The 25,968-nt window shown below is 40.2% G+C and overlaps 1 long non-coding RNA gene across 1 annotated transcript; it reads left to right on the top strand.

Moving 5' to 3' along the window:
• The first annotated feature begins 1,672 nt into the window (after window positions 1–1,672).
• Window positions 1,673–24,051, top strand: LOC122447431. The gene is made up of 3 exons (XR_006271224.1): window positions 1,673–1,784; window positions 11,059–11,064; window positions 24,010–24,051. It is a non-coding gene; the product is annotated as an uncharacterized LOC122447431 (long non-coding RNA).
• The last annotated feature ends 1,917 nt before the right edge of the window (window positions 24,052–25,968 follow it).

Below are 25,968 nucleotides of genomic sequence, written 5' to 3'. Positions count from 1 at the left end.
GAGCTGGGCCCCATGATTACTCATGCAAAAGACTGGGACAGGCTAAAACTCCTCCATGGGAATAAAATTATTCACTCAACCATCTATACTTGTTTTTGTGTTTAAGTCTTCCCATAATTGTGCCATGTAAATACTTTGGAAATGAAATGATTGAAATCACTAGACAGTTCTTATCTCCTCCAGGGATAAATTGCTCATTTCCCCAGATGAATAGATATGGGCTACTCATAGCCTGGATTAACACAATTAGTGTAGTGCCTACTTTAAAATTAAATCATATAGTTAATTGTTTTTTATCTATATTTGGCTTTAGTTAATTACATGAGATAATATGTGTGAAAGTGCCTGGCACAGAATCTGGCATATGCTTATACTTAGATCCAATTACCTATTTAGCATCTCCTCTTAGATAACTTGCAACTACCTCAAACTCGTGTAAGTCAGATTGAACCATCTTCTCTGTCTCCTCTCCAAAGTTTCTCTAAACCAACCAGTGACTCAAGCCAGAAACATTTGTTTCATCCTTAGGATTCTTCTCCCCTCCAAGTTTGATAAACTACAAGTCTTATTGATACATACAAATCATTCATGTCATTCATTTATTCCTCAGTGAAACAGTTATGACTTTTATGAAGTTTCTGGGCAGGTTATTTGACCTCAATGTCCAATGAGTTTAGAGAAGTAGATGGGTAAGCTTTTTCAAATATTTCAAACGGTACAAGAAATAGAGAGGCTCAGTGTGTAAGGGGCAGGAAGGGGCATCCAGACCATGAAGGGTCCTTTAATAAGCCATGTTAAGAGTTTTTGAAATTTTATCCTGAGAACAATGGAAAATGTTTGAAGTTTAAAGTGAGAGAGTGACATCAGATTGGAGTTTTACAAAGAATGCTCCCTTCCTTCCTCTGATTCCATCTGTCACAACACAAGACTAGATCCCAAGCATTTCTCCCAAGGAGTATTCACATCTAGTCTCCTCCTTTCTCCTCTCAAAAGCTTGCTACACACAGTAACCAAACAAACAGAGAAAAACTGACAAGCACAAGCCCTAGAAATCTGATGCTATCACTCTCGTTTCGAATCTTTTAATGATTTCCCAATGCCCCCAGGATATGATCCAAACCCTTTGACGGGTGTTCCAAGGTTTAGGGTTCCTGTTTGCCTTTCCAGCCTCTTCTCTCACCACCTTCCCTCTCACACGCTCCAGATACACTGAACTTCTTTCAGTTATTCTAACGAACTGTGCTTTCTCATCCAGACCTTCCTGCTCTCCATGCCCAGGCACCGATCCTGCCCAGCCCACCTTGGGCAGCCAATTCAAGCTTCACTTCTATAAATTTTGACTGTGAGATCTCCTGCTACTGATCGCCATCTTTCTCAGTTGTAACATTTATCACGTTTCGCTGCTGGTCCTGGTCGGTACTCCAACCACAGTTCCTCATATGGCCCTGGCCACCCAGCAGGCTCTCAAGAAGCTGGCAGATTCTTAGTACATACCCTGGAGAACAAATGAATGAGCTAATACCTATTAGCTTCCTTCCTTTTGCTTTTTACATCATGTCTTCCTTCAAGAGTTCACTGGGGAAAGGAATGTCTCCACAATGGCATACCAGCTTTGTGTTTAGATGACAAATATTACCATGTTTGGAATGACGGTTTGCTGTTGTTCAGTTGCTCAGTCGTGTCTGACTGTTTGTGACCCCATGGACTGCAGCATTCCAGGCTTCCCTGTCCTTCACTATATCCCAGAGTTTGCTCAAACTCGGGTCCATTGACTCAATGATGTCGTCCAACCATCTCATTCTCTATTGCTCTCTTCTCCTTCCATCAATCTTTCCCAGTCTCAGGATCTTTTCCAATGAGTTGGCTCTCCACATCTGGTGGCCAAATATTAGAGCTTTAGCATCAGTCCTTCCAATGAATATTCAGGGTTGATTTCCTTTAGGATTGACTGTTTTTAACTTCTTGCAGTCCAAGGGACTCTCAAGAGTCTTTTACAGCACCACAATTTGAATACATCAGTTTTTCAGCACTCAGCTTTCTTTATGGTCCAACTCTCATATCCATACCTGACTACTGGAAAAACCATAGCTTTGACTATAGAGAATAATGGTAACCAAGTTAAGTTTTAGACAGAGATGTGAGATATGATCAATTCTGGCAAACAAGGAAAGGCTTAAGGGAAATTATTTCTAATCCAAAAGAGGGATGCTAAATTATTGTTGTATAAAATCAATTTAATCATTTGCTTAAGGTTTTTACTTATTCCTTTCACAATCATAATAATTAATATTTCAAACATGCTTTATATTTTATAAAGTGCTTTTCAGACCCCTAATCCCATTATCCTAACAACCCTATATCATTATTACTCAGCTCCTGCATTAGGAAATTGAGGCCTCACAAAAAGAGATGGTTTCAGTCCCTGGGTCGGGAAGATTTCCTGGAGAATGACATGGCAACCCACTCCAGTATTCTTGCCTGGAGAACCCCATGCACAGAGGATCCTGGCAGGCTAGAGTCCATAGCGTTGCAGAGTCAGACAGGACTAAAGGACTTAGCAGGCAATGAAGCAAAGTGACTGTCCAGCATAGGCGGTAGACCACGGCTTAAATCCACATCCTGACTTCAGATCCAGAGTTCTGCTATCTGTTCTTCTTCCCTAAACATCTGAAATGAAAGTCAAAGTAGTTGGTTACTTCTGAGAATGGTTTCACATGCATCATTATTGTATTTTTAAAATAATTTTATTTATGTATTTACTTTTGACTGTGCTGGGTCTTTATTGCTGGGAGGTCTTTTCTCTAGTTGCAATGAGCAGGGCTGTTCTCTAGTTGTGGTGCATGGGCTTTTCCTTGCAGGGACTTCTCTCGTGGAGCGCAGGCTCTAGGGCAAGCAGGCTTCAGTAGTTGTGACACGTGGGCTCCGCAGTTGCAGTTTCTGGGCTCTAGAGCACCGGTCAGTAAGCTGGGCTTAGCGAGCAACAGTGCATGGGCTTAGCTCCTCAGTGGGATGTGGGATCTTTCTGGACCAGGAATCAAACCTGTGTCCCCCGCATTGTCAGGGTGATTCTTTACCACTGAGCCATCAGGGAAGCCTGCATCATTATTTAATTCAGTAAAAGTTGAAACAAATGGGAGGAAAGGAAAAACAAGAGGTAATATAGTGCTTTGGCTGGGAATGGAACCCATTTCTGCAACATTTGCCTGTAGAAGGAGCCGTGGCAGTGTGGCTGTGTGCCCCACCTCATGGATCTGGTTCTCAGCAGGCAGGTTATCACCTGAGGAAGAAACGCTAAAACGGGGAGGCTTCCAGCTGCTGTCAGAGTTTTCAATCTTTAATAGCCAATCAGTCAACAGAAGATAGAGATTCAACCAGGCCCTTAATGAGATGAATGGAAAGCTAGAAGGCAGAGGTTAAAAAAAACAATTAGGAAATAAAGAGATAATTCTGGTCTTGATGAAGCTGCTAATCTTTGAAGGAAATATATAAGCTTTCAAAACCTCTACTGACGTGATGAGAATAGGTCTAAGTTAATTAAGAACAAATGACTTATGAAGAATCTATGCCATCAGTTCTCAACCTCGGCTGCACATTAGAACTTAAAATTAATTCTTTAAAAATTCAGTTGTCCAGACTGCAGCCCAAACCAATTAAATCAGAGTCTCTAAAGGTGGAACTCAGGCATCAAGAGTTTAAAAAACTCCTGGTTACTCCAAGTAATTCCAGTGTTTAGGCAAAGCTGAAGTGTGAGAAACAGTGCCCAGAATCCTCTTCTCTGCTAATTTAAAAGGAGTCCAACTGAGGCTCAGGTTCAAGGCATGGGTCAGGAAGATCCCCTGAAGAAGGGAATGGCCACCCACTCCAGTATTCTTGCCTGGAGAATCCCATGGACAGAGAAGCCTGGTAGGCTACAGTCCGTGGGGTTGCAAAGAGTCGGACACAACTGAAGCTACTTAGCACGCACACAAGCACGCATTCCATTCTTATTTTTATGATCCCTTATGTAGTATTTTTGCTCCCCTGGTGGTTGAGGACATGACTGAACGACTAACACACACACACACACATGCAGTATTTCAGATAATTTTAAGAAGTGCTGAGAAATTTCCAAACTGTTGAACCAAAAGTTCATTTAAATCTACTTTAAGTGACCATGTTACAACCTACATCCACTTGGATGTGTTAGTCGCTCAGTCGTGTCTGTCTGTTTTTGACCCCATGGACTGTAGCCCATCAGGATCCTCTGTCCATGGGATTCTCCAGGCAAAAATATTCGCGTGGGTTGCCATTTCCTTCTCCAGAAGATCTTCCCAATTTAGGGATCAAACCCAGGTCTCCTGGACTGCAGGGAAATTCTTTACTGTCTGAGCCACCAGGGAAGCCTGCACCTATTAGAGCACTCATTAAAGCCCAGCACAAGACTAGCGGCTTTTTCTAATATATCTCATTTAAGCTACTGTCCTCCCTTGTTATCGTGAGGTATTGGTTCCAGGACCTGAGGTGGATATCAAAAGCCATCGATACTCCATACTCAAGTTCCAAGGTGGGCCCTCTGCATCCAGGATTCTGCATCCACAGATTCATCCAAGGGAGGGGAGAGTGGTGCTGTCGTATTTATTGAAAAACATCCGAATACGAATAGGACCCCTGCAGTTCACACCTGTGTTGTTCAAGGGTCAATTGAAACTGAATTCTCACAACCCTAAGGTTTCATTATTATTTTGTTTGGTAATGAATAAGCTGAGGTTCGAAAATACACTACCTGCTTAAATTCATATAGCTCTCAAGAAGTAGCAGAGACAGAATTTGAACTTTCTGCCTGACTTTATGGTTATTAGTTTTTAAACCATGATGCATATTCATCAGAGGAGAGAAGAGATGATATTAAAGCAAGTAACAGCAAACCTTGTATCCAGATAGGCTGGGCCTTGCTGGGACTCACTTTACAGCTAGAGAACATAGATTTAAGTTTCATTTCTGCTACTACTTTCAAAACCTTTAAAATTTTAATTTTTAGGCTTCAGCTTGTTAATAAAAAATGGAGGATGATGCTATTTACAAATTTTATGTATTTTTTCTATACATGCTTGTTCTAATTGAAAAATTTAGAGTTCAAAGATGCTTTTAGAGATAAGTAAATCTCTTTTCAGTCCCTATCCCCCAGCCACTGGTTTCCTCCTGAAATAGTGGTCTGGAGATTTTATTATATTCCAACAGGGAGAATGAAATGACTGTGATTGAGTTACACTCTTCAAGACTAATATATCCTAGTGCTGGGGAGAGAATTAGCGAAATATGGACTGTTAGCACAGTAAGTGGTGCCAGTGATTAAGGATCCACCTGCCAATGCAGGAGATGCAAGAGACATGGGTTCCACCACTCTGTTGGGAAGAACCCCTGGAGTAGGAAATGGCAACCCACTCCAGTATTCTCACTTGGAAAATCCCATGGATAGAGGAAGCCTGGTGGGCTACAGTACATGGGGTCTCAAAAGAGTCGGACATAACTGAGCATGTGCACACACGCATACCAGAATAGATGTTGGGCCATAATCACTGGATAGGTAAACAAGAATGCTGCCATGGTTAAGATGACTTGTCACTTATTTAAGCAATGTCTTAACTGATTGCAATTTCCAAACTTTTGCTAATTTGGTGCTGTTGCCCTGATGATCTTTATGTAGATATCTTTTTGCACACACATAGTTCTTTCCATTGGATGAATTGCTGGAGGTGGAGTTTCCATAAGTATGTGCATGTAAATTTTGATAGATATTGCTGTTGCTTTCCATGAAATTTGGATTCATTTGCACACCACCAGGAATAATAGAATTCCTGATTCACTGTACGCTTGGATCACTATACATCATAAAACTTTTTAAACTTTGCTAATCTGGTGTGTAAAAAATGGAATTTCAGTATAGCTTAACTAGCATCTTAAAATTATTCTTTATTGAAGATTTTTTCATATTTTTAGGAGATATTTGTATTTACTCTTTAGTGGCTTACTGTTTCCAAACTTTGCTTACATTTTGTTGGTCTTACTGACATTTAGAAGCTCCTGGTATTAGAGAAATTATACTTTTTTTTACATGAATTGCAAATTTTATTCTCAGTTTGTTTTGGGCATCTTACTTACTTTCTTATTTTTCTCCTTAAATATTGTCTCTCTGATTACTAGACAGATTTCAGGTTAAAAGCTTTAACTCTACTATGGACAAATACATATATGGAAATATTTTCTGCAAGTTTTTTTGGTATCAACTAAATATTCAGTGGCCCACATATATGTTTAACCATCCACATCCATAAAATCTCTAGTTATCTTTCTGTAAGATGAAGTTTCAAACTTAGTTTAATATTTTTTTGATTTAAAGTTATTTATTTATTATAACTCTAACTTGGATTATAGTCTTTTTTTAAAGATGGGTTTCCTTGGTAGCTCAGATAGTAAAGAATCCACCTGCAATGTGGGAGACCTGGGTTCAGTCCCTGGATTGGGAAGATCTCCTGGAGGAGGGCATGGCAACTTATTCCAGTATTCTTGCTTGGACAATCCCCATGGACAGAGGAGCCTGGTGGGTTATAATCCACGGGATCACAAAGAGTTGGGGACAGGACTGAGCACACAGCACAAGCCCAGATCCTAAATTAGTTCCTTACCACCATAGGTATGATGACTCAAAAACATTTCCACAAACCATTTTGCATCACATCACATAATAAATAAGTTTACCTAATGTTTTCATCTCTCTACTTCTTGTGAGTATGCAGCTTATTCCAAGAATGCTACATTTTCTTTTTTCTTTTACTTAATGACCCCTTCCTTCACCCATTTCTCCCATTCCTCATACCCTGTTTCTACTCTGACCACCATCAATCTATTCTTTGCATCTATGTGTTTGTTTTTTTCTGTGTTTTTTATTTGTTTTGTTTTTTAGATTATACTTATAAGACAGCTGATATTTCTATTTTCTGATGGACTTATTTCACTTAGTATAATGCCCTTCAGGTTTATCTATGTTGTTGTAAATGGCAAGATTTCCTTATTTTTTATAACTGAATAATATTCTACTGTGTGCGTGTGTGTGTGTGTGTGTTGTATATCTATAGCTCAGATTTTATTTATACAGTTATCCATGGATAGACACTTAGGCTCTTTATGTTGGCTATTGTAAATAATGCTGTAATAAACATAAGAATGCATATATCTTTTTAATATGTTTTAGTGTTTTCACTTTCTTCAGATAAATACCCAGAAGTAGAATTGCTGGATCATACAGTAGATCTGAAAAATGGCTCAGGGGGTAAAGTGTTTGCCTGCAAGGTGGAAGACCTGGGTTTGATCCCTGAGACCTGGATTCAATCCCTGGGTCAGAAAGATCCCCTGGAGAAGGAAATGGCAACCCACTCCAGTACTCTTGTCTGGAAAATCCCATGGACGGAGAAGCCTGATGCAGGCTACAGTCCATGGGGTCACAAAGAGTCAGACACAACTGAGCGACTTCACTTTCACTTTTCACAGTAGATCTATTTTTAATTTTTTAAGGAAACTCCATTCTCTTTTCCACAGTGATTGCATCAACTTACTTTCACATCAATAGCGTAGAAGTGTTCCTTTTTCTCCACATCTTCACCAACACCTTATTTATTGTCTTTTTTGATAATATCCATTCTAACAGGCATGAAGTGAAAAAAAAACAAGTTTTGCTCTCACAAAATCTTGTGAATACTTGGTCCTGAAAGTCTGAACAGGTAGAAGAGTTTTCGCAATGCCAAGTTTGTTTTTGTCTTAAGACACTTGGCTGGGAAACATAAACTGAATTCTAACTAAACAGTCCTTGCGATTTCATAGCAGTATTTTGCAAGTTCTGCTAGTGAGTCCTGTGACTGTAATTCCCAAAGTTTAATGTATCTTGTTTCGGCCTTGAGACTTCAATAGCAATGCCAGGTCATCCAGTTCAGCTAACACTATTGTGCTGTGATGTGCTAAGTCACTTCAGTCATGTTCCACTCTTTGCGACCCTATGGACTGTAGCCTGCCAGGTTTATCTGTCCATGGGACTCTCCAGGCAAGAATATTGGAGTGGGTTGCCATTCTCTTCTCCAGTGGATCTTCCTGACCCAGGAATTGAACCTGTGTCTCTTAGGTCTCTTGCATTGGCAGGTGGGTTCTTTACCACTAGTGCCACCTGGGAACACCATTGCAGTTGGCATATTAACATTTTGTAACCAGCCTCACTCCGTGCCAACATTCCAAAAGGACAACCTAAATAAATACTTATTTGCCTGAATAAATCCTGTGTTAACTTCTGCAAATGAAGCCTGAATGTTTTCGAAGTCAACTTGGTGAGTAATAAAAATACTCTTATCAACGTGGAGCATATGCTGTAATCCCAGTGTCATTGTTTTGGAAAGTACTTAGATTATGGCTAAATAGTCCTTTCCGTTTGTAAGGAGCCTCTGTGCAATCTTGTGAGAGTTCTGCCATCTTTGCGTGTTCTGACTTGCCATGAAGTAAAGAACTTCCCCCATAGCTAACCAAACTTTCTTGATTTCTGACTGCTCTAAGCTTTAGAGTGCTGTTTCTTAGAGATGTATTTGTTTCAGTTGAAATTATTCCTTTTTGCATCACATATGCCAACACCTCTATTCCAGGGAGCAGCATTTTTTCTCTTTTTAAAAAAATATGTTTACTTGATTGTACTTTGGGGACAAACGGAAAGTTTGAGGTTAGTAGTAACTTAACCTCATTAGTTTGTGCAGATATTTAATTTGGGGGAAGTATCCTGAAATGTATTTGCCACATTTTAATATTTTGCTGTATTGCTGCAACAGGTCCAGTCAGAACCTATCAGAAGTAAACGTGAATTTCATGACCAGATAGGAGGAGAGCACCGTCTGCTCTTCATTTATTTGATGCTTCATAACTTTGAGGAGCGCATTCTGCTATCTGCCCATTAACCTGCCCAAGTGTTTTTTGCTGTTTGTTTATTTTGACTTGATTGGTTTTATATTTTTGTCCTTTTAGGAAGAATCAGAAAGGAGTGATTGATGGTTTTGGTGACTTGGTCCAAGTCCAAAATAAAACAGGTTTATGGGATGGAGAGGGACTAGAGGATGAGGATAGCTAGTGTGTTCAGGGAAATGTAGGCTATCTGAGGAGAGACATGGATTTCTGAGGAAGTTGGCCGTGTAAAGACTCGAGGAAAAGCCTTCCTAGGCAGAGGAATAGCTCGGGCAAGGTGCTAAGGTAAAGTTGAGTTTGGTGCATTCAGATGGAAGATGGCGGTCTCAGGACAGACATCAGCTCTCAGCAGCAGCATCAGTGTCCCTATGAACCCATTGCTGGTCGCCACTGCTGTGAGCTAGGGGTGCGGAGCTGCCATTTTGGCTCCGCAGTGACGGGAGCTGTCACTACAGAAGAAGAGAGAAAGAAAATGGTGGATGCCAAATTGTAGCCACTCTTGGGGACTTTTCTTTTGCTGAGGAATTTAAAATGGGTTGCTGAGACTTCCATGGTGGTCCAGTGGTTGAGAATCCACCTTTCAATTCAGGGGACACAGAATCAAATGCTGATTGGGGGAACTAAGTTTCCACGTGCCAGGAATCAGCTAAGTCTGTGCGCCGTAACTAGAGAAGCCCATGAGCTGCAATGAAGACCCAGCTCAGCGCCCCAAAGTAAAAAACCAAATTGGTTACACTTTCTCAAGTGGCATAGAATCAGAGAATTCTCATGAGCCTATTTTTATCTCCAGGCTGTGTTGTCTGGAAAGCAAAGATTATATAAGCAAGAGTCATTAAAGAGGACTTCTGTATTTGTTGAAAAACTGTTGTCAAGAGCTTTATATACAAATATGTATATAACAATCCTAGATGATATTATTAATGTTTATTATTTTAATCAAGCCACTGATGTGCTCCCACTTCTGTGTTCAAAGGATTGACATAGGTGATTGTGTTTCCTGTTTTAGCCCTACCTCTCAGGATGCTCACAGATGAATTTCCCTCTCAGTTATATTTTTGGAATATTTGCATCTTCCTCAATAATTAGTTTTTATTTCATAATTTCATTTCTTAATCATTGTGAAGATGTCTTTTTCTGTTGTTCTTTCAAGCTTTTTAAAAAAAAAAATTGAGAAAGATGAAGGACGTTTTAAGGTAACACAATATGGTATTGCAAATGTCCTAAGTATTTTCCATATTGTGCAATATGGCACAGATTTTTCTACATGTCACTAACCTTTTCCTTTGAAATATTTCTCATTCTTAGATAGGAAAAAAGAGAAATTCAAATAAAGTTTAAGTTTTTCTTTGCCTCTTGCCCTTTTTTCTCAACTAGGGCATTTTGATAAGTGAGTGCTTTTAGAAAAATTATACAGCCTTAGGGAGGTTAAAGGTGTTTGAAGTATGAGAAAGTTGTTAACTGAGTAAAAAGGTTGACAGGAAGTTCTGAACTAGAAATTAGCACATTTGCTCCAAATATTTCCTCTAATATATTTAGAATAAAAATTTCTTTAATGTGACATTGAATTCTATTTTTTCCAAACCATTCTTTTCTTTTAAAAACTCCTGGTATAGTGTGTGATATTGTTTTCCCTAAATGTAGTATTTATTACCTCTCATATTATTCATTAATTAATAACCAGTAAACTTGATGGCATAGGAAAATATTACTATTTCTTAAAATTTCAGATGTGTTAAGATGAAATTGCTAAATAAGTACTAGGAGGTATGCACATTGTATTATGTCGCATTTAAAGACATCTTCATAGATGGGATGACCTTACTTGTTGACTTTGCACTTAAACTTATTGTTTTTAAACTCATGTGGGAATTTATTTTCCTTATTGAGAAAATCTCAGGGCACAGTCTTGCTATAGTTTCTAAATAATAGTTTGAATAATTTTTACAGTATGAATAACTAGCTTAGAATATACATTTTTCTTTCTCCAAGTTTTCAGACTGAGCTAGTACATTTTCTTTCTCCAGTTCAATAAATCTCAAAAAGACAATGTTATACTATATAACCTATTAATTTATTGATGGAAAACTCCAGATCTAAGTTACTAGTTTATATTTGTAATGAATGTGCTTAATTTGGGATTATTGCCTAAAGGAATTAATGAGCAAAAGAAATAATCTTAAAATCTTAAAAACTCTGACACTTTCAGGCCTGGTTCTTCTTCTTTTTTTAAAAAAATGTAGATATCATCTTTTTTTTTGGACTGTGCTGTGTGATATGTGGGCTCTTATTTTCCCAACCAGGGATCAGACCCATGCCTCCTACAATGCAAGCAGGGAGCCACAACCACTGGACTTCTAGGGAAGTCTCCAGGCTTGGTATTACATTTTTATTCATTACAAATTATAATTTCACTTGATTATAATATTCTCCAGAATATTTCCCTTACAGTCTGAAGCATAGTTGACCAACGACTTAAGCTACCTGAATGTGACTTTCAGGTTTTATAATCAAACTACAACCCTACAGTCTTGTGATAGATCTGGTGTGGGCATTCTGTCTCTGATCAGCTTCATATGTATGCTAAAAATGTCTAAAGTGATCTGAGATAGGTTTTATACTGAGTCTTGCCTTGTACAAATTTATTCTAAACTTGACAGATCTCTTTAGAGTGTTACTATGTAAAATGGAGACATACTGTAAGTCACCTAAAGCCACAAGTGTCTTCAGTTAGGCATTAAACATTTAAGGGTAACTTTTAAGAACTTTGCAGTGTATATATTCTTAATGTTATAAAAATTGGCACTATATATGAACATGAACCAATTTGTGCATGTCTACGAAGCATGTTATAGCAGTTCCCTTGAGGTAGAATTCTCTTGAAAACCAGCAAGTAGTATTCTTTTTGAGTTATATGTTACAATTAGAAAGTTACATGTTCAGCTTAGATGCACTAAACAAACTCAAGAAACCTTGAGTGTTTCCTGAAAGTAAATCTGAGCCACAAACCTAGGTTATGATCCACCCTCTTTTAGAATATGCTCCATCTTAGAACACAGCACCATAATCTGTCAACATTTTTTTTCAGTTTGAGATCGGGAATCTTCCTTGTTTTTCAGATTAGGGACTTTATGAATGATCAGGTCAACTGACAATTTTAACAGGTGGAAGGAAGTTATAGTTGCCAACTGAGAGGTTTTTATAGATGGAATCAGCTCCCAGTATACTGACACAAGGATACAACGAACTCCAGGGATTGGTTTCAGTATTTTGGAAGAGCTTTTGTGATTTGGGAGATTGCTGTTTGTGCTGGCCAAAGCAGGATTTGAAAATTTTACATTAAAACATATATTTCAGAGTTCATTTTCCATCTGAATGAAATCATTAGCTCTGATTTCTCTTCTACAAAGTGAAGGAGTTAAACTGAATGCATTCTCAAGTCTATGTGAGTTCTAAACTTAAAGATTTTAAATATAATGTGGCTCCCATTGCAGTCTTAAAATTTTTAAGATATGGTGCTCTTTTAAAAATTTTTGGTGTATAATTGCTTTACAATGGTGTGTTAGGTTCTGCTGTACAACATGTGAACCAGTGATGTAGTAGATTTTCTTATTTTTTAATTGGAGGATCATTACTTTACAATATTGTGCTGGTTTCTGCCGTACATCAACATGAATCAGTCACAGGTATACACATGTCCCCAGGAGGATTTTGTTCTAAGATCTTCATGAATTCCCCAATTCTTGGATATGGAAATACATCATGTTTCCTAAGTGTAGCTTTATGATATAAGTTACCATCTCATCAATATTAGCTGAAATTTTATATCTCATTTAATAAATATAACAAAAAGTTGAGTGTGTGTGATGACTGGTAGAGAAAAAGAAAGATTTATTCAGATAGGAGTGCTGGACTGTTTTCTAGATCTCAAATCTTGCTTTGCATGACTTTGATCTTGGGAACTGAGAAAAAGAAGATATTGAGTCTCAAGCTGTATCTTAGATCCATTGATTCAGAATCTGACAGGTAGGTAAGTACCCAGAGAGCTGTAGTTTTAAAAAGCTATGTTTCTGGGACTTCCCTGGTTGTTCAGTGGTTAGAAGTCTGCCTGCCAATGTGGGGAACACGGCTCAGCAGTAAAGAATCTGCCTGGCAATTCAGGAAATGCAGGAGACTCGGATTCATCCCTGGGTTGGAAAGATCCCCTGCAGGAGGGAATGGCTACCCACTCCAGTATACTTGTCTGGAGAATCTCCTGAACATATGAGCCTGGTGGGCTACAGTCCATGGGATCGCAAAGAGTCAGACACGACTGAGCGCACATATATAGTATACATTTTTATTCCTGACCTCATTTGATATATTATCTTTAGCTGACTTTTGCATGGACTGATCCAATATCTATACTATTTTGAAGGGGTATTATCTGTTTTCACATGACAGGATAAATTATCCCAATAACTGTGAATATAAATACAATAAAAGAAGGTTGGGCTTATCACTCTAAAATACAAATATTCAATAAAATTCTAAGGGCTTGTCTATTTATTTATTTTTTGGAGATAAGTGCTAATTTCAAATAGCAGTATAATGGTGGCTCAGAAGGTAAAGAATTTGCCTGCAATATGGGAGACCTGGGTTCAATCCCTGGGTTGGAAAGATTCCCCTGGAGAAGGGAAAGGCTACCCATTCCAGTATTCTGGCCTTGCGAATTCCATGGACTGTATAGTCCGTGCAGACACAAAGAGTTGGACACAACCGAGCGACTTTCACTTTCAAGGTGTTTGCTTGTGACAACCTAACATCTAAAAGAATGTCCAGCCCGTAGGAGAGGCTGAATAATGGAATGACTTTATGGAATGACTTAATATGTTTGAATGGAGTTTTGACAATGAATACTGTTTTGAAAGGATTTTTAAAAATTCCATTTTTGTTCGTTCAACGATTTTGGGGGGATGATTTACCTGAATGACTGAACAATAGCAACAACTTGAATGACTAGGGGTGTGCCTGGCCTCAGGGACCTCAGAGACTAAAATAATGTTGGGTCTGCTCTTGTCACTCTGCTTGTCTCTGTTCGTTGGCCACATTCTCCCTCTTACAGATATGCTTCCTTTATTTGGTGAGAGCAGGAGGTCATGGCCAACAGGCTGCTTTAGGTTAGTGACCCCCATGGAAAGAGGGAGCACCTCCCTATGCCAGTGGCCATATACAATATCCCAGAGAAGAAGTCTTATTAGCCTGGGTTGGGTCACATGTCCATTCTTGGACAAAGCATGATGTCCAAGGAGACTCGTTACTGGCCAGAGCTGAGTTACATGCTACTTCTGTGACTAAAGGTGTGTGTGATATATGCAACTAATGAACTGTGATTAGCAGCTGGAGCCACACAGAGTGGGGAGCAGGGAGATAATTTATTTATGTATTTATAGATTTATTATTATTTTTTTTTACTATATATGCCTGGCAGGTATTTGCCATATCAAAGAATATTTGTTACATAAATGAATGGACCTATTAAGCTTACAAGACTCGGTTCCTCCCACTACCTTCCCTTCTAAATACCTCTCGTTTGAAAGGACAGACACGATGGCTTTCTCACCGTTCCCCAAGTATGACAGCCATCTGCAGCCTGTGCAGTCATTCCCTGAAGAAGCAGGAGTGTTGCTGCAAGAATGTTGAAGATGAGACTAGGCAAACAAAATAAGTGGTATCTGCAACACAGCTTCCTGTTTACTGGGGTCTGATCTACAGGGTGGTCTTCCTGCTCTGACTGCACTCAGTGAACTGAAAAGACACGTAAACCAACAAATAGCAGTTCAAAAAGGAGGTTCCTAGAGGGAAACGTTCAAGGTGCCATGCTCAAAGGGCCCCACTTATCTTGGGGAAGATTGGAACCTCTTCTCAGAGAAGATGCCATAAGGAGTGAATTGGAGTTGGCAGGGAGGGTTGTGCGTAGCACTCAATAAATATTTGTTGAATGAATGGATGAAAGAAGATTGAGATAGCATTTGAGTCAGAGTGATCAGTTTATTCAAAGGCACAGACTGTGAATGGCTGTCGTATTTGGGGAATGGCGAGAAAGTCATTGTGTCTGTCCTTTCAAATGAGAGGTATTTAGAAGGGAAGGTAGTGGGACGAACTGAGTCTTGTGAGCCTACTATGACCATTCATTTATGTAACAAATATTTTTTGATATGGCAAATACCTGCCAGGCACATGTAATTAAAAAAAATACATTTAAAACAATGAGATTGAATTTTATTTGGTATGTGAGAAGGAAGAGTCATGTGATCAGATTTGAGTTTTAGAAAGAAAATTCTGGCATCCATATGTAAATGTATCTTTCCAAGGAAAGGGAAGATATTTACTCATTCATTCACTTTTACCATTTATTTATTCCACTCTAGCTTGCTCATGTCTCTGAGTCTTTTGACTCTTCTTTACTATTAACCATGATAGCTGTGATGTTTCTGTTCATTCAGTGAGGGCTGTCACTTTCTTCCCAGAGCCAGCCTAGCCATGGATTGGTATTGTCTCCGCAGGTCTTGACAGGGGTGAAGTGCTCTGTCACAGAAGGCTCCTGACATCATAGAAACTCTTTCTAGTCCAGTTGTATGTCCTGCTCCTACTGATGTGGTACCCAGAATTCCACTGTACGCCTCCAGTTTCTGCTGGTACATCATGGGGTCTTGCGGCAATATTAAGGTTTTATCTCTTCGCTTGTTAGAAGATCTATACTTCTTCATTAGGATTTTATTTTGACTTAGTCCTTAGTCCTTGTCTGGTGGGCAGGAGGTTGGAGGAGATCAAGAATGCTGTGTGTGTGTGTGTGTGTGTGCATGTGCATGTGTGATCTTGTAAGGCAGAAGTTCCTTTATAACTTTTAAGAAAGGGAGGTCTGTCACTACTGATGACGTATTTAAAATCATTTAAAAATCAAACGGACAAACTGTGGCTCAGGCATCCAAAATAGAGCCATGGATAGATATGGCCATTATTGGATATGTTTTCAGACTTGTTTCTGCATCAATGAGAACTTGACTTTTCTGAACTGTTTCAAATTCAAGGACACCAGCAGCCATTCTCAAAACAATTATCTGCTACCAGCTGCAACCTTATGGTCTGTCTTGAGGTCTCCCCTCATTACTATGTGACCAATGCTTGTTTAACAAGCATCCTTACTTCTAGCCTGCTCTTGACAAACAATTTATGAAATTTTGCAGTTTTTTCCTGTGTAAGTCTCCTCCATTTTGTAGTCCAGTGGAACACAATTTAAGTGTTTCTTGAATCTCCTGGCCTAGAGTCCTTGGCTCAAATAAAACTTTATTCTATTCCTTATCATAGATTGTTTAGTGACTATTTGCATTGACACTAGCCTTTAACAGGGAGGAGTGAACCAATTATGCAGGCCCAGACGGAAAATCTTAGAATTTAAGGTTTTTAATGTTTTCACTTAGATATCACCACCCCCTGTCTTACGTTCCCACTCCATCAGAATCAGAGAATCGGAGCCCTGACTTTGGAGTAGTGAATGGCTCCATGTTGAGAATACAGCCTCTCCCGGGGCTTTGCTACTCTTAAATTAAGTTCTGGATTGGATCCTAAATTTTTCTTGCCTTTTGGTTGTGAAAGATGAGAGTCTGTATGTATACAGCTTAAGGAGGCCCCCGACTTGCACAATTACACTTTCATTGGTGATCAATCACAATCACTCTCAGGAGTTTATTGTCTTTCCCCAGAGTATCTATGGATCCCGTCATGCATCCAGATGTCTGATATGCTGCATCAGCCCTGCTCCCCTTGCATGGCACACAGGCCCAGACCTGCACAGGTGAGTTCTGACAGCTGCTCCACTAGCTGTGCCGGGTTCTGTGCGGCCCCAGTGAGGCGGTCCTGATGGCCAGCAGGTCAGCTCTTCATCTCTACGCAATCCCTTCCAAGAGAGTTTGGGATGGACATGTACACACTGCTGTATTTAAAGTGGTCTGTTAGGTAGTTAGAATAGGGAAAAGGAGTCCAGAATGGCGGTGGCTAAAGGACAAGGAAGGGAAAAGCCCGTGAAAATAGAGCAAAGGAAGGTCCGAGGACCGGAGTGAGAACCTCAGGTAAAACAAACAACACTCCTGACTGGCCCAATTTACATAAGACAGGCCCAGGGACAGAGAAACATATAAAAAGAGGAGCCAAAGCCCTCTTCTCTCTCTCCCATGCCATGGGGCTATCTTCTCTTCGCGTCTTTGGATCGACGTGCCCTCATGCCTCGAAGATGGATTTTCCTGCTATTATCTAAATAAATAGAGCTGTAACACTGAGCTGTAACACTGATTTATTTAAGAGCTATAACACGGTCCGTTCGAGACCTGAGAGCTATAGCACAGTCTGTCCTCCATGAGCTGTGACCCGCCAAGGGGCTTTAATGGCCGTCACTCCAAATTTTTGTTGTGACGAAACAAAGAACCGAGGAGCATACACTCGCCTGACAGGACCTACCATAGAACACAGGTAATTCTGCTCAATGTTATGTGGCAGCCTGGATGGTGGGGTCGGGGGAAGTAGCGGGGAGAATAGATACATGTATATGTATGGCTGAGTCGAACACCTGGGTTCGATCCCTGGGTTGGGAAGATCTCTTGGAGGAGGGCATGGCAACCCACTCCAGTACTCTTGCCTGGGAAATTAAGTTTGAAAAAAAAAAAAAGATCCCTTCCCAGGTAGGATTATATTTATAGTCCTTAAATATTTTATTTAAGCAACAGACCCTTCACGATTTCAAAGACTTTTAGCAGAGAAATCATTAAGTCTGAATTACCGATAGCACTTCTTCCACATGAGTCATTTTGTGACTTTATTATTTCTAACAAAGCCTGAGTTACTATTAAAAAAAACAAAGACTTTATATCATTCCTTAGCTATTACAAATAATCTTGTATACTCTTCCTTATTTTTACATATATTTCCTTATTTTTTTTGTCATTGTTCAGTTTTAAAGATATGGATATGGAGGCTTTTAGAAATGAAGTGAATTATTCCACAAGTCTACACTTGTGCTTCCTAGAGGCTCTGACCTTTCCAAATCCTTCAAGGCCTTGGACTTATTTATGATCTCTTGCAGCCATATGGCCTTCCCTGGTGGCTCTGATGGTAAAGGATCTGCCTGCAATGTAGGAGACCTGGGTTTAATCCCTGGGTTGAGAAGATCCCCTGGAGAAGGGAATGGCTACTCCAGTATTCTTACAGCCAGATAATTTAGCAGTGTGTCTATAATTCAAGAGCCAAAGGGGAGTGGGAAGGGGGGAAGGAGACAGTGTGAGGCTTTTTGAAATGAATCCAATTACATGCTGTAAAAGAAAAGAAGCTTCATTTTGCCTTGGGCAATGAAATACCTTGGACCCAGGCTGGATACAGGCAGGGGGGAAAAAGACCAAAGGGATGTGAAGAATTCAAGAGATTTACCCCGGGGTAGGGAAGCGATCCTGATGAAGTGGCACTGAAAACCACATTTGTTCTGGGAGCCTGAGACCAGGAGAGACAGAGACGTTTTCTTGGAAAATGTTCAGACGAAGAGTCAGGAAAATGATTGAGGGGGTTGGAGGCACTGATTTAGGAAGCCAGGTAAGGGAATGAAATAGGTTCACCTTGGCTTAGAGACAACAAAGATAGGCCTTGATAACCATCTGCAATTATTTGGATGTATAAATACCAAGGAAGGTAAAGTGCTGCTTGGGGTAGAACAAGGAAAGTATAATTACCTGATAATTAAGGTAATGAAAAGAAACCTGAATATGAAACAATTCCTATTAACAAGAAAGCTCATGGCAGTTCTATTATGAACTCTGTGGCTTTAAAGAACCAATTTTACCAAAGATAGAAACTGTAGAACATAGTTTATTAACTCAAAAGAGAATCTGGTTTTAATGCTATAAATTGTATTGTTGTTGTTTAGTCTCTCAGTCTTGTCTGACTCTCTTGAAACCTTGTGGACTGTAGCCCACCAGGCTCCTCTGTCCACGGGATTTCCCAGACAAGAGTACTGGAGTGGGTTGCCATTTCCTCTGCCAAGAGATCGTCCCAGCCCAGGGATCGAACTCATGTCTCCGCACTGGCAGGCGGATTCTTCACTGCTGAACCACCAGGGCAGCCCCAAACTGCATTGTACCTGAATTTAACTATTATATAAAAGAAAAGAAAAATTCTGCAGGATTGCACTAAGCAGATGACGTGGTTATTCAGGTGGTTGCTAAAGACACCCTTTTTGCCATTTATTCCTGATCCGTGAAGTGACCCTATATGACAGGAAGGCACAGGATGTCCTCTCCAGCAGGAAGGTTCAGTGACCTAAGGAGTGGTTGGCTCCTTGGCCCTGGGTGGGCAGGGCTGTGGTTTCTTCTACATGCCGTGAATAAGCAACCATGAGGAAGGAACTATGCCTTGTCAAACCACGCTGTATCCTTGACGGTAACGTTTAACCTACACCTTCAGATTCAGTCCTTGACATCTGCTATTTTAAAGTGCAGTCTTTACCTCTTTGTGCATTGTATGCTGTTTTTTTATAAATTGGTTACAAAATTCTCATACTTTGTGAATATTGGCATCTCTTAACTACTACTTACATTTTGAGATGGTGTATAGAATTCCTGATACATGCTTATTTTCACCCATACATAGATACTGATTGATTTGTTTTTGAGAGGAATTTGAGTCCAACAGTATATCTCAAACTTTTTGCAGTGGAAGAGTAGTTTTGTTTTTTAATTTTCAAATTTTTGTGGATGGATGCTTTTTAGAATACAGTAAAATTAATTATGAGAAATGAAATTAAAACTCTCAAGATCTAAAATACAAACCCTAATTTATTTATTTTTTTTTTAGATTTAACAGACAGAATGAATTTTGTAAATTGTTACAAAGTTTCTAAACACTCTCTGTCCTGTGTTCCACAGACAAGTCTGGGGTTCTACATTCAGTTCTGTCATTTCCTAATCATGTTGCCTGTGGCAGCTCATTGACTCACCCAGAGCATGAGTTTTCTTCCTCCTGAAATGGATCTAATGGCTCCTGGCCTTTCACTCTGGCATGGTGAAGGTTGTGGGGCAGGAAGGGAGGAAGCTTGGCTTGTAACTAGTGAGGTGCTAATTGCATCTTATAGACCACATGGGTGAAATGGTTCCTGTGTGATGTGCTTGAGATAGTTTTTATTTGTTTTTGCAAAGAAGTGACTTTTTCACTGAGTTAAATCTTTCACATTTAAGGAATTTTCTTAAATTCAAAACTACTTAATTTTGAATGCTTTTCCTTAAAGAATACATATATGTATGTATGTATGTATTTTTTGTTTTTTACATTTAACTGGGCAGTGTAATCAGGGAGCCATTAGTGTAGGTTTCAAGAAGTTATGTGTGTTAGGATAATATTCAGAAATTTTCAATCATACATATTGGCCTCTTGCCCCAGATTCTGATGTATCCTCTTCTCCCCGAGTGGATATAGTTTTTCAAAGTTCATATGTTATCTCTCTTTCCTAAAATTTTGTGTCTTATAAGTGCATGATAAAACATCAGAAAGGTGGACTTCCCTTGTGGTTCAGTGGTTAAGAATCTGCCTGCCAGTGCTGGGGACATGGGTTCAATCACTGGTCAGGAAAAATTCCACACGTCGTGGGGACAACCAAGCCCACACGTTGCAACTACGGAAGCCCGCACGCCCTACAACTTGTGCTCTGCGGCAAGAGAAGCCACTACAATGAAAAGCCCACACACCTCACCTGGAGAGTAGGCCCTACTCACTACAACTAGAGAAAGCCCAGGCATAGCAAGGAAGACCCAGTGCAGTGATAAATAAATAGAAAGAGAGATACTGTCTACAGCTGATAAAACAAAAAGACGTGTATAAAGAAACATCAGAAGGGCAGAAGGATGGGGCATGGTTGTATGGGTTCAAATAATCTCAGAGGACATTCAACCATGAACCTATTTTGATATTTCACCCACTCAACAGCATAATACAAGATGTTTGTGAGCATGGAATGTCAGGGAACGCTGCCTGTCTTTAATATAATTTAATATCTTAGCAGAAGTTGTTGTTCAGTCATTAAGTCATGTCTGACTCTTTGTGACCCCATGAACTGTAGCCCTCCAGCTCCTCTGTCCATGCGATTTCCCAGGCAAGACTACTGGAGTGAGTTGCCATTTCCTCCTCCAGGGGATCTTCCCGACCCAGGAATCAAATCCTGTTTCCTGCATTGACAGGTGGATTCTTTATTGCTGAGCGACCAGGGAAGCCCTAGGAGCTATCACGTTTTTGTGGTCAGTCTTCCCACTCAGTAGGAATGTGAGTGACTTGATATGGTAGCCTTTCATGAATGTAGGTCTGAGGAACACTGACACATAGGATTAAGATAGAAAGACTAGTTTGTAGCAGAGCCAAAAGGTGGAAGCAGCCCAAGTGTGCCCAGTGATGGATGAATGGATAAATGTGATACATATATACAACTTAGTATTTTTCGGCTTTAAAAAGAAAAGAAATCCTGGCACATATGCAGCATGTATGAGCACTGAGGACCCTATGCTAGGTGAAATAAACCAGACACAAAAAGACAAATTACTGTATCATACTACTTATATGAAGTACCTAGAGAAGTCAGGTTAATAGAGATTGAAAGTAGGATGGTGACTGTCAGGGGCTTGGGGAGGGAGCTGTTTAGTGGGTATAGAAGTAGAGTTTCAGGTTTTTTTTTGAAAGATTAAGAGCTCTAGAAATTGGTTGTGCATCAGTGTGAGTGTACTTAATACTGAGCTGCACATTAAAAAATGCCTAAAATGGTACAGGTTATATTATATTTTACCACCATTTTCAAAAAAACTATGATAAATCCTAGGAAATTAAAAATTACTGTGGTCTCCAAATCATTTTATCCCTCTAATTTATGACCTTATATGGTCCATTGCATGATTTTTGAGATGTAATAGCCTTGGTATTGGGCTTCCCTAGTGGCTCAGATGGTAAAGAATCTGCCTGAAATGTGGGAGACCTGGGTTCAATACCTGGGTTGAGAAGATTCCCTTTAGGAGGGCATGGGCTGCAGTCCATGGGGTTGCAAAGAGTCAGATGCAAGTCAGCACAGCACAGCACAACCTTGGTATTAGGACATAGGAATATAATCTGTACAACCAGAAACGTTCTCTCTCCAAATGACCTCATTGCCCATCATCAAGATATAAGTAAGGTTTATGGACAGGTTCAAAGGGACTGCTGGTACTTATCTGTTTGGAACATATAATGTGTAAGTTACTTTTCTCTGATCTTGGCCATGGTAGAGTAAGGACTTTAACTTTTTTCACAAGCCTTTCCTTTCCTCAATGTGTTTTTTCCATTGGTTTTCATTTCTGTCAGTCAGTGTCACCTTGCACTTCGGTCTCATTCCTGCTTGACAAGGTTAAGCCAGGTGATGATCTACAGTTCTGTGCAGCTTTATTTTCCATAGATTTCTCCTGATAACCATAGCGTGAACTCTAGAGTATGTGTTAGGAACTGAAAGGAAGTCAAAGGTTTTTTCATTAGCGTTTGTATTCCTGAATTCAGTAATTTTCTGAGGGGCAAAAATAATGTCAGGGTCCTCTATGAAAAAACACAGTTGAAAGAAAATTTTTTTTTCTTTTTGCCCTACATGAAACAAAATTCAGAGTATAATTATACTAATGACATCTGCCTTTATGCTGTTTCCAAATCAACCTTTTTAGAGTTTCCCTTTATCAGTATAATTAAATGTTCTGCTTTTCTTTGCTCTGATATGTTCTGAGCTACTATGGGAAATTGCTTTGAATAATTTGACTTTAAAGCTTCAGCAAACATTTTAGGAGTATTTGCATTCTGTATCAGGTGTTAAAATAAGGAAAGATAATACTTGCTTTTACTCAATTATTTTGTGTTGGATAGACACAAATATGGCTTCTTTAGTGGCTCAGTGGTAAAGAATCTGCCTGCCAATGCAGAGATGTGGGTTTGATCCCCAGGATGGGAAGATTGCCTGGAGAAGGAAATGGCAACCCATTCCAGTATTCTTGCCTGGGAAATCACATGGACAGAGGAGCCTGACGGACTACAGTCCATGGGGGTCTCTAAAGAGTCAGACGTGACTTAGCGACCACACAACAATAGGCATAAATATGGCCATTGGATTTTTTGATTAAGCTCAGATCATAACAGAAAAATAAATGTAAATGCTCTGAACTAATTATGACTCTTTCTACTGCACAGAAGATGACCGATGGTTAAGTGTTATCTCCTTTCAGAACTCTGTTAACCAGCTCACTTGTCCAACTCGGCTGATACAATATTTTCTTGATATTTGGAGACAGGTATTCTAAAAAGCCACAGGGATCTTTGTTCTGCTATTTTCAATAACTAGCACCCATGATGAGTAGTTTCCTTAAACCAAAGTCCAAAGCTTTCTATTGGTTTATAGGACCCATACTTTATCCTGAGTTAAGAAGTTCTGAAAGTAAAGCAGCTTTCCAGAGCTCTTATTTGGGGACAGTTAGCAAGATAAAGGTACCACTTATATATCAGAAAGCCAGTTCAGTCATGAAAGAGGATAGCAATTCCTGCTAAGCTCTGGGGGTGGGGTGAGAAAAGAGAGATCAATAACAGGGAGGGGATGGAGAAGAGAAAGTGAAACATGAGGATGAGTTTGTGTGAGGTACAGTCCTTTATAAAGTTCACACATCAAGGAACAGACTTGGGTTCAGTTCTTGGGAGGAGTCAATATGGGAGTTCTTATCTGTCGCATAGAGTTAATGGACATTTTAATAGTTCCTGTTCAGGGTTGGCAATTCTCTGTATCAAAAAAGAATCACATTAGTACACCGGAAACAACCGCAGCACTGTTAACTAGCTATCGGTTCAGTTCAGTTCAGTTCAGTTCAGTCGCTCAGTTGTGTCCGACTCTGCAACCCCATGAATCGCAGCATGCCAGGCCTCCCTGTCCATCACCAACTCCCGGAGATTACTCAAACTCATCTCCATGGAGTTGGTGATGCCATCCAGCCATCTCATCCTCTGTCGTCCCCTTCTCCTCCTGCCCCCAATCCCTCCCAGCATCAGGGTCTTTTCCAATGAGTCAGCTCTTCGCATGAGGTGGCCAAAGTATTGGAGTTTCAGCTTCAGCGTCAGTCCTTCCAATGAACACCCAGGACTGATCTCCTTTAGGATGGACTGGTTGGATCTCCTTGCAGTTCAAGGGACTCTCAAGAGTCTTCTCCAACACCACAGTTCTAGCTATACCCCAAAGCAAAATAAAAAGTTTGAAAAAAAAAGAGAAAAGTGTTACTTGCTCAGTGATGTCTGACTCTTTGTGACCCCATAGGCTGTGCCCGCCAGGCTCCTCTGTCCATGGGATTCTCCAGGCAAGAATACTGGAGTGGATTGCCATCCCCTTCCCCAGGGGATCTTCCCAACCCAGGGATCAAACTTGGGTCTCCTGCATTGCAGGCAGATTCTTTACCTTCTGAGCCAAAAAAAAAAAAAAAAAAAAGAATTACGTTATAAATTTGGGTTTCATATCAATGAAAGGGTCACCAGAAACGCAGAAACCCACAGAAACACAGACTGAATTCTGGGGGGCCAACTGGAGTTGAGAGCTAGTTCTTCCTTTAAAGATAGCTTCAAATGAGAATACCTGGAGAATATGTTTTCGGAGCCCAGTTACAAATGCACCAGGGTGCCCAGTGCTCACTGGTCCAGAGAGGAAGTGGAAGCTGGCATGGAGTTAGGACAGGCAGCATTTTTGTGAAGCCATGTGAGGGGAGACTGAGAAAGAGATGCGCTTGATTTTCTCCCCCTAGTGCTTTCTCCTGCGCTATAGTCAAGTCATTTGACTCCTACCTGCAGGTCTAACCTTACCTGAATTCCAGGGTTTATTTCTGACTTTCAATTGGAGGTCTTGTGGGTCAGGGTTTCTTGACTCGGCAGTAAGTCATTCCTTCGGATGAGGTGGAAATGATCTTTAAATGAGCTTCACTATCTCAGTGACTTTATGGAACTCTGTCTTCTCCTTAGACCCCCAAATTTATCCAATAATTACTTACTGATCCTTACTATCCAAACCAGGCATAGGGAGTGCAGCAGTGAGCAAAACAGATAAAAATCTCTCCGACCCTGTGATGTCTAACTCAGAGGTCCCCCTGTCTGCTGCTGGCTTCCTCATGCTGAAGCTCATTTATCCGCCTAGGCTGCAAGCTTCCTCACCTCTGGTCTTAAGGATGCTATTCCATCCAGATGTTTCATCCCCTCCATTTAGATTTCCTGTATTTATCTGATGGTACTGCAGCCACCCACCTCGGTTCTGGCTCCCCGCTTCATCTCCCAGCCCTGGCCTTGCTCCCCTCACTCCACATCCTCACCTCAGTGAACATATCTGCTTCCAGGTCTGTCTTCCCAAGTTCGCCTCATTTATCCTGGTTAACATGGTCCAGGATGCAATGACAAAAGGATGACCATTTTCCAAGTGCAATGGTCTGAGGGAGTGTGCGGACTGGAGACACGTGTTGATCCAAACTCAGCTGTACTGTTTAGCAAGTAACCCAAAACAAGTTACTTAAACTTTCTGAGTCTGTTTCCTTAATGCAAGTTGCTCTCAAAATTGCTTATCCCTCCCAGGGTATTTGAGAGATCTTAATGGGATGCTGTACACCCAGCACCTGGCAAGAGTGGGTACTCAGTGATAGTTATGACTCCTTTGGGCAGCTTCATTGTCTTATTTGATGGTGACAATAACCACAGAGAGAGAACAGAGCAGGGGATAGAATTCCTCTTCTGAAGATATAAAAACTAAGCCTTAAGAGGGTTATGAGTTACTCATGTCAAGTAGCTATTGATCAGAGGAGGAGCCAGGCTGAAGAGTCAAGACTTCTAATGTCTATTCAGTGCTTTTTTTCATTAAGTGATGATGCTTTAATCTAAAAAAAAAAAAAAATACAAAGCTGCAAAAATAATTCTACCACTACT

The sequence above is a fragment of the Cervus canadensis genome, chromosome 9, assembly GCF_019320065.1.
Source record: "Cervus canadensis isolate Bull #8, Minnesota chromosome 9, ASM1932006v1, whole genome shotgun sequence".
Classification (NCBI taxonomy): Eukaryota; Metazoa; Chordata; class Mammalia; order Artiodactyla; family Cervidae; genus Cervus; species Cervus canadensis.
This window is presented reverse-complemented; position numbering and strand designations above follow the sequence as displayed.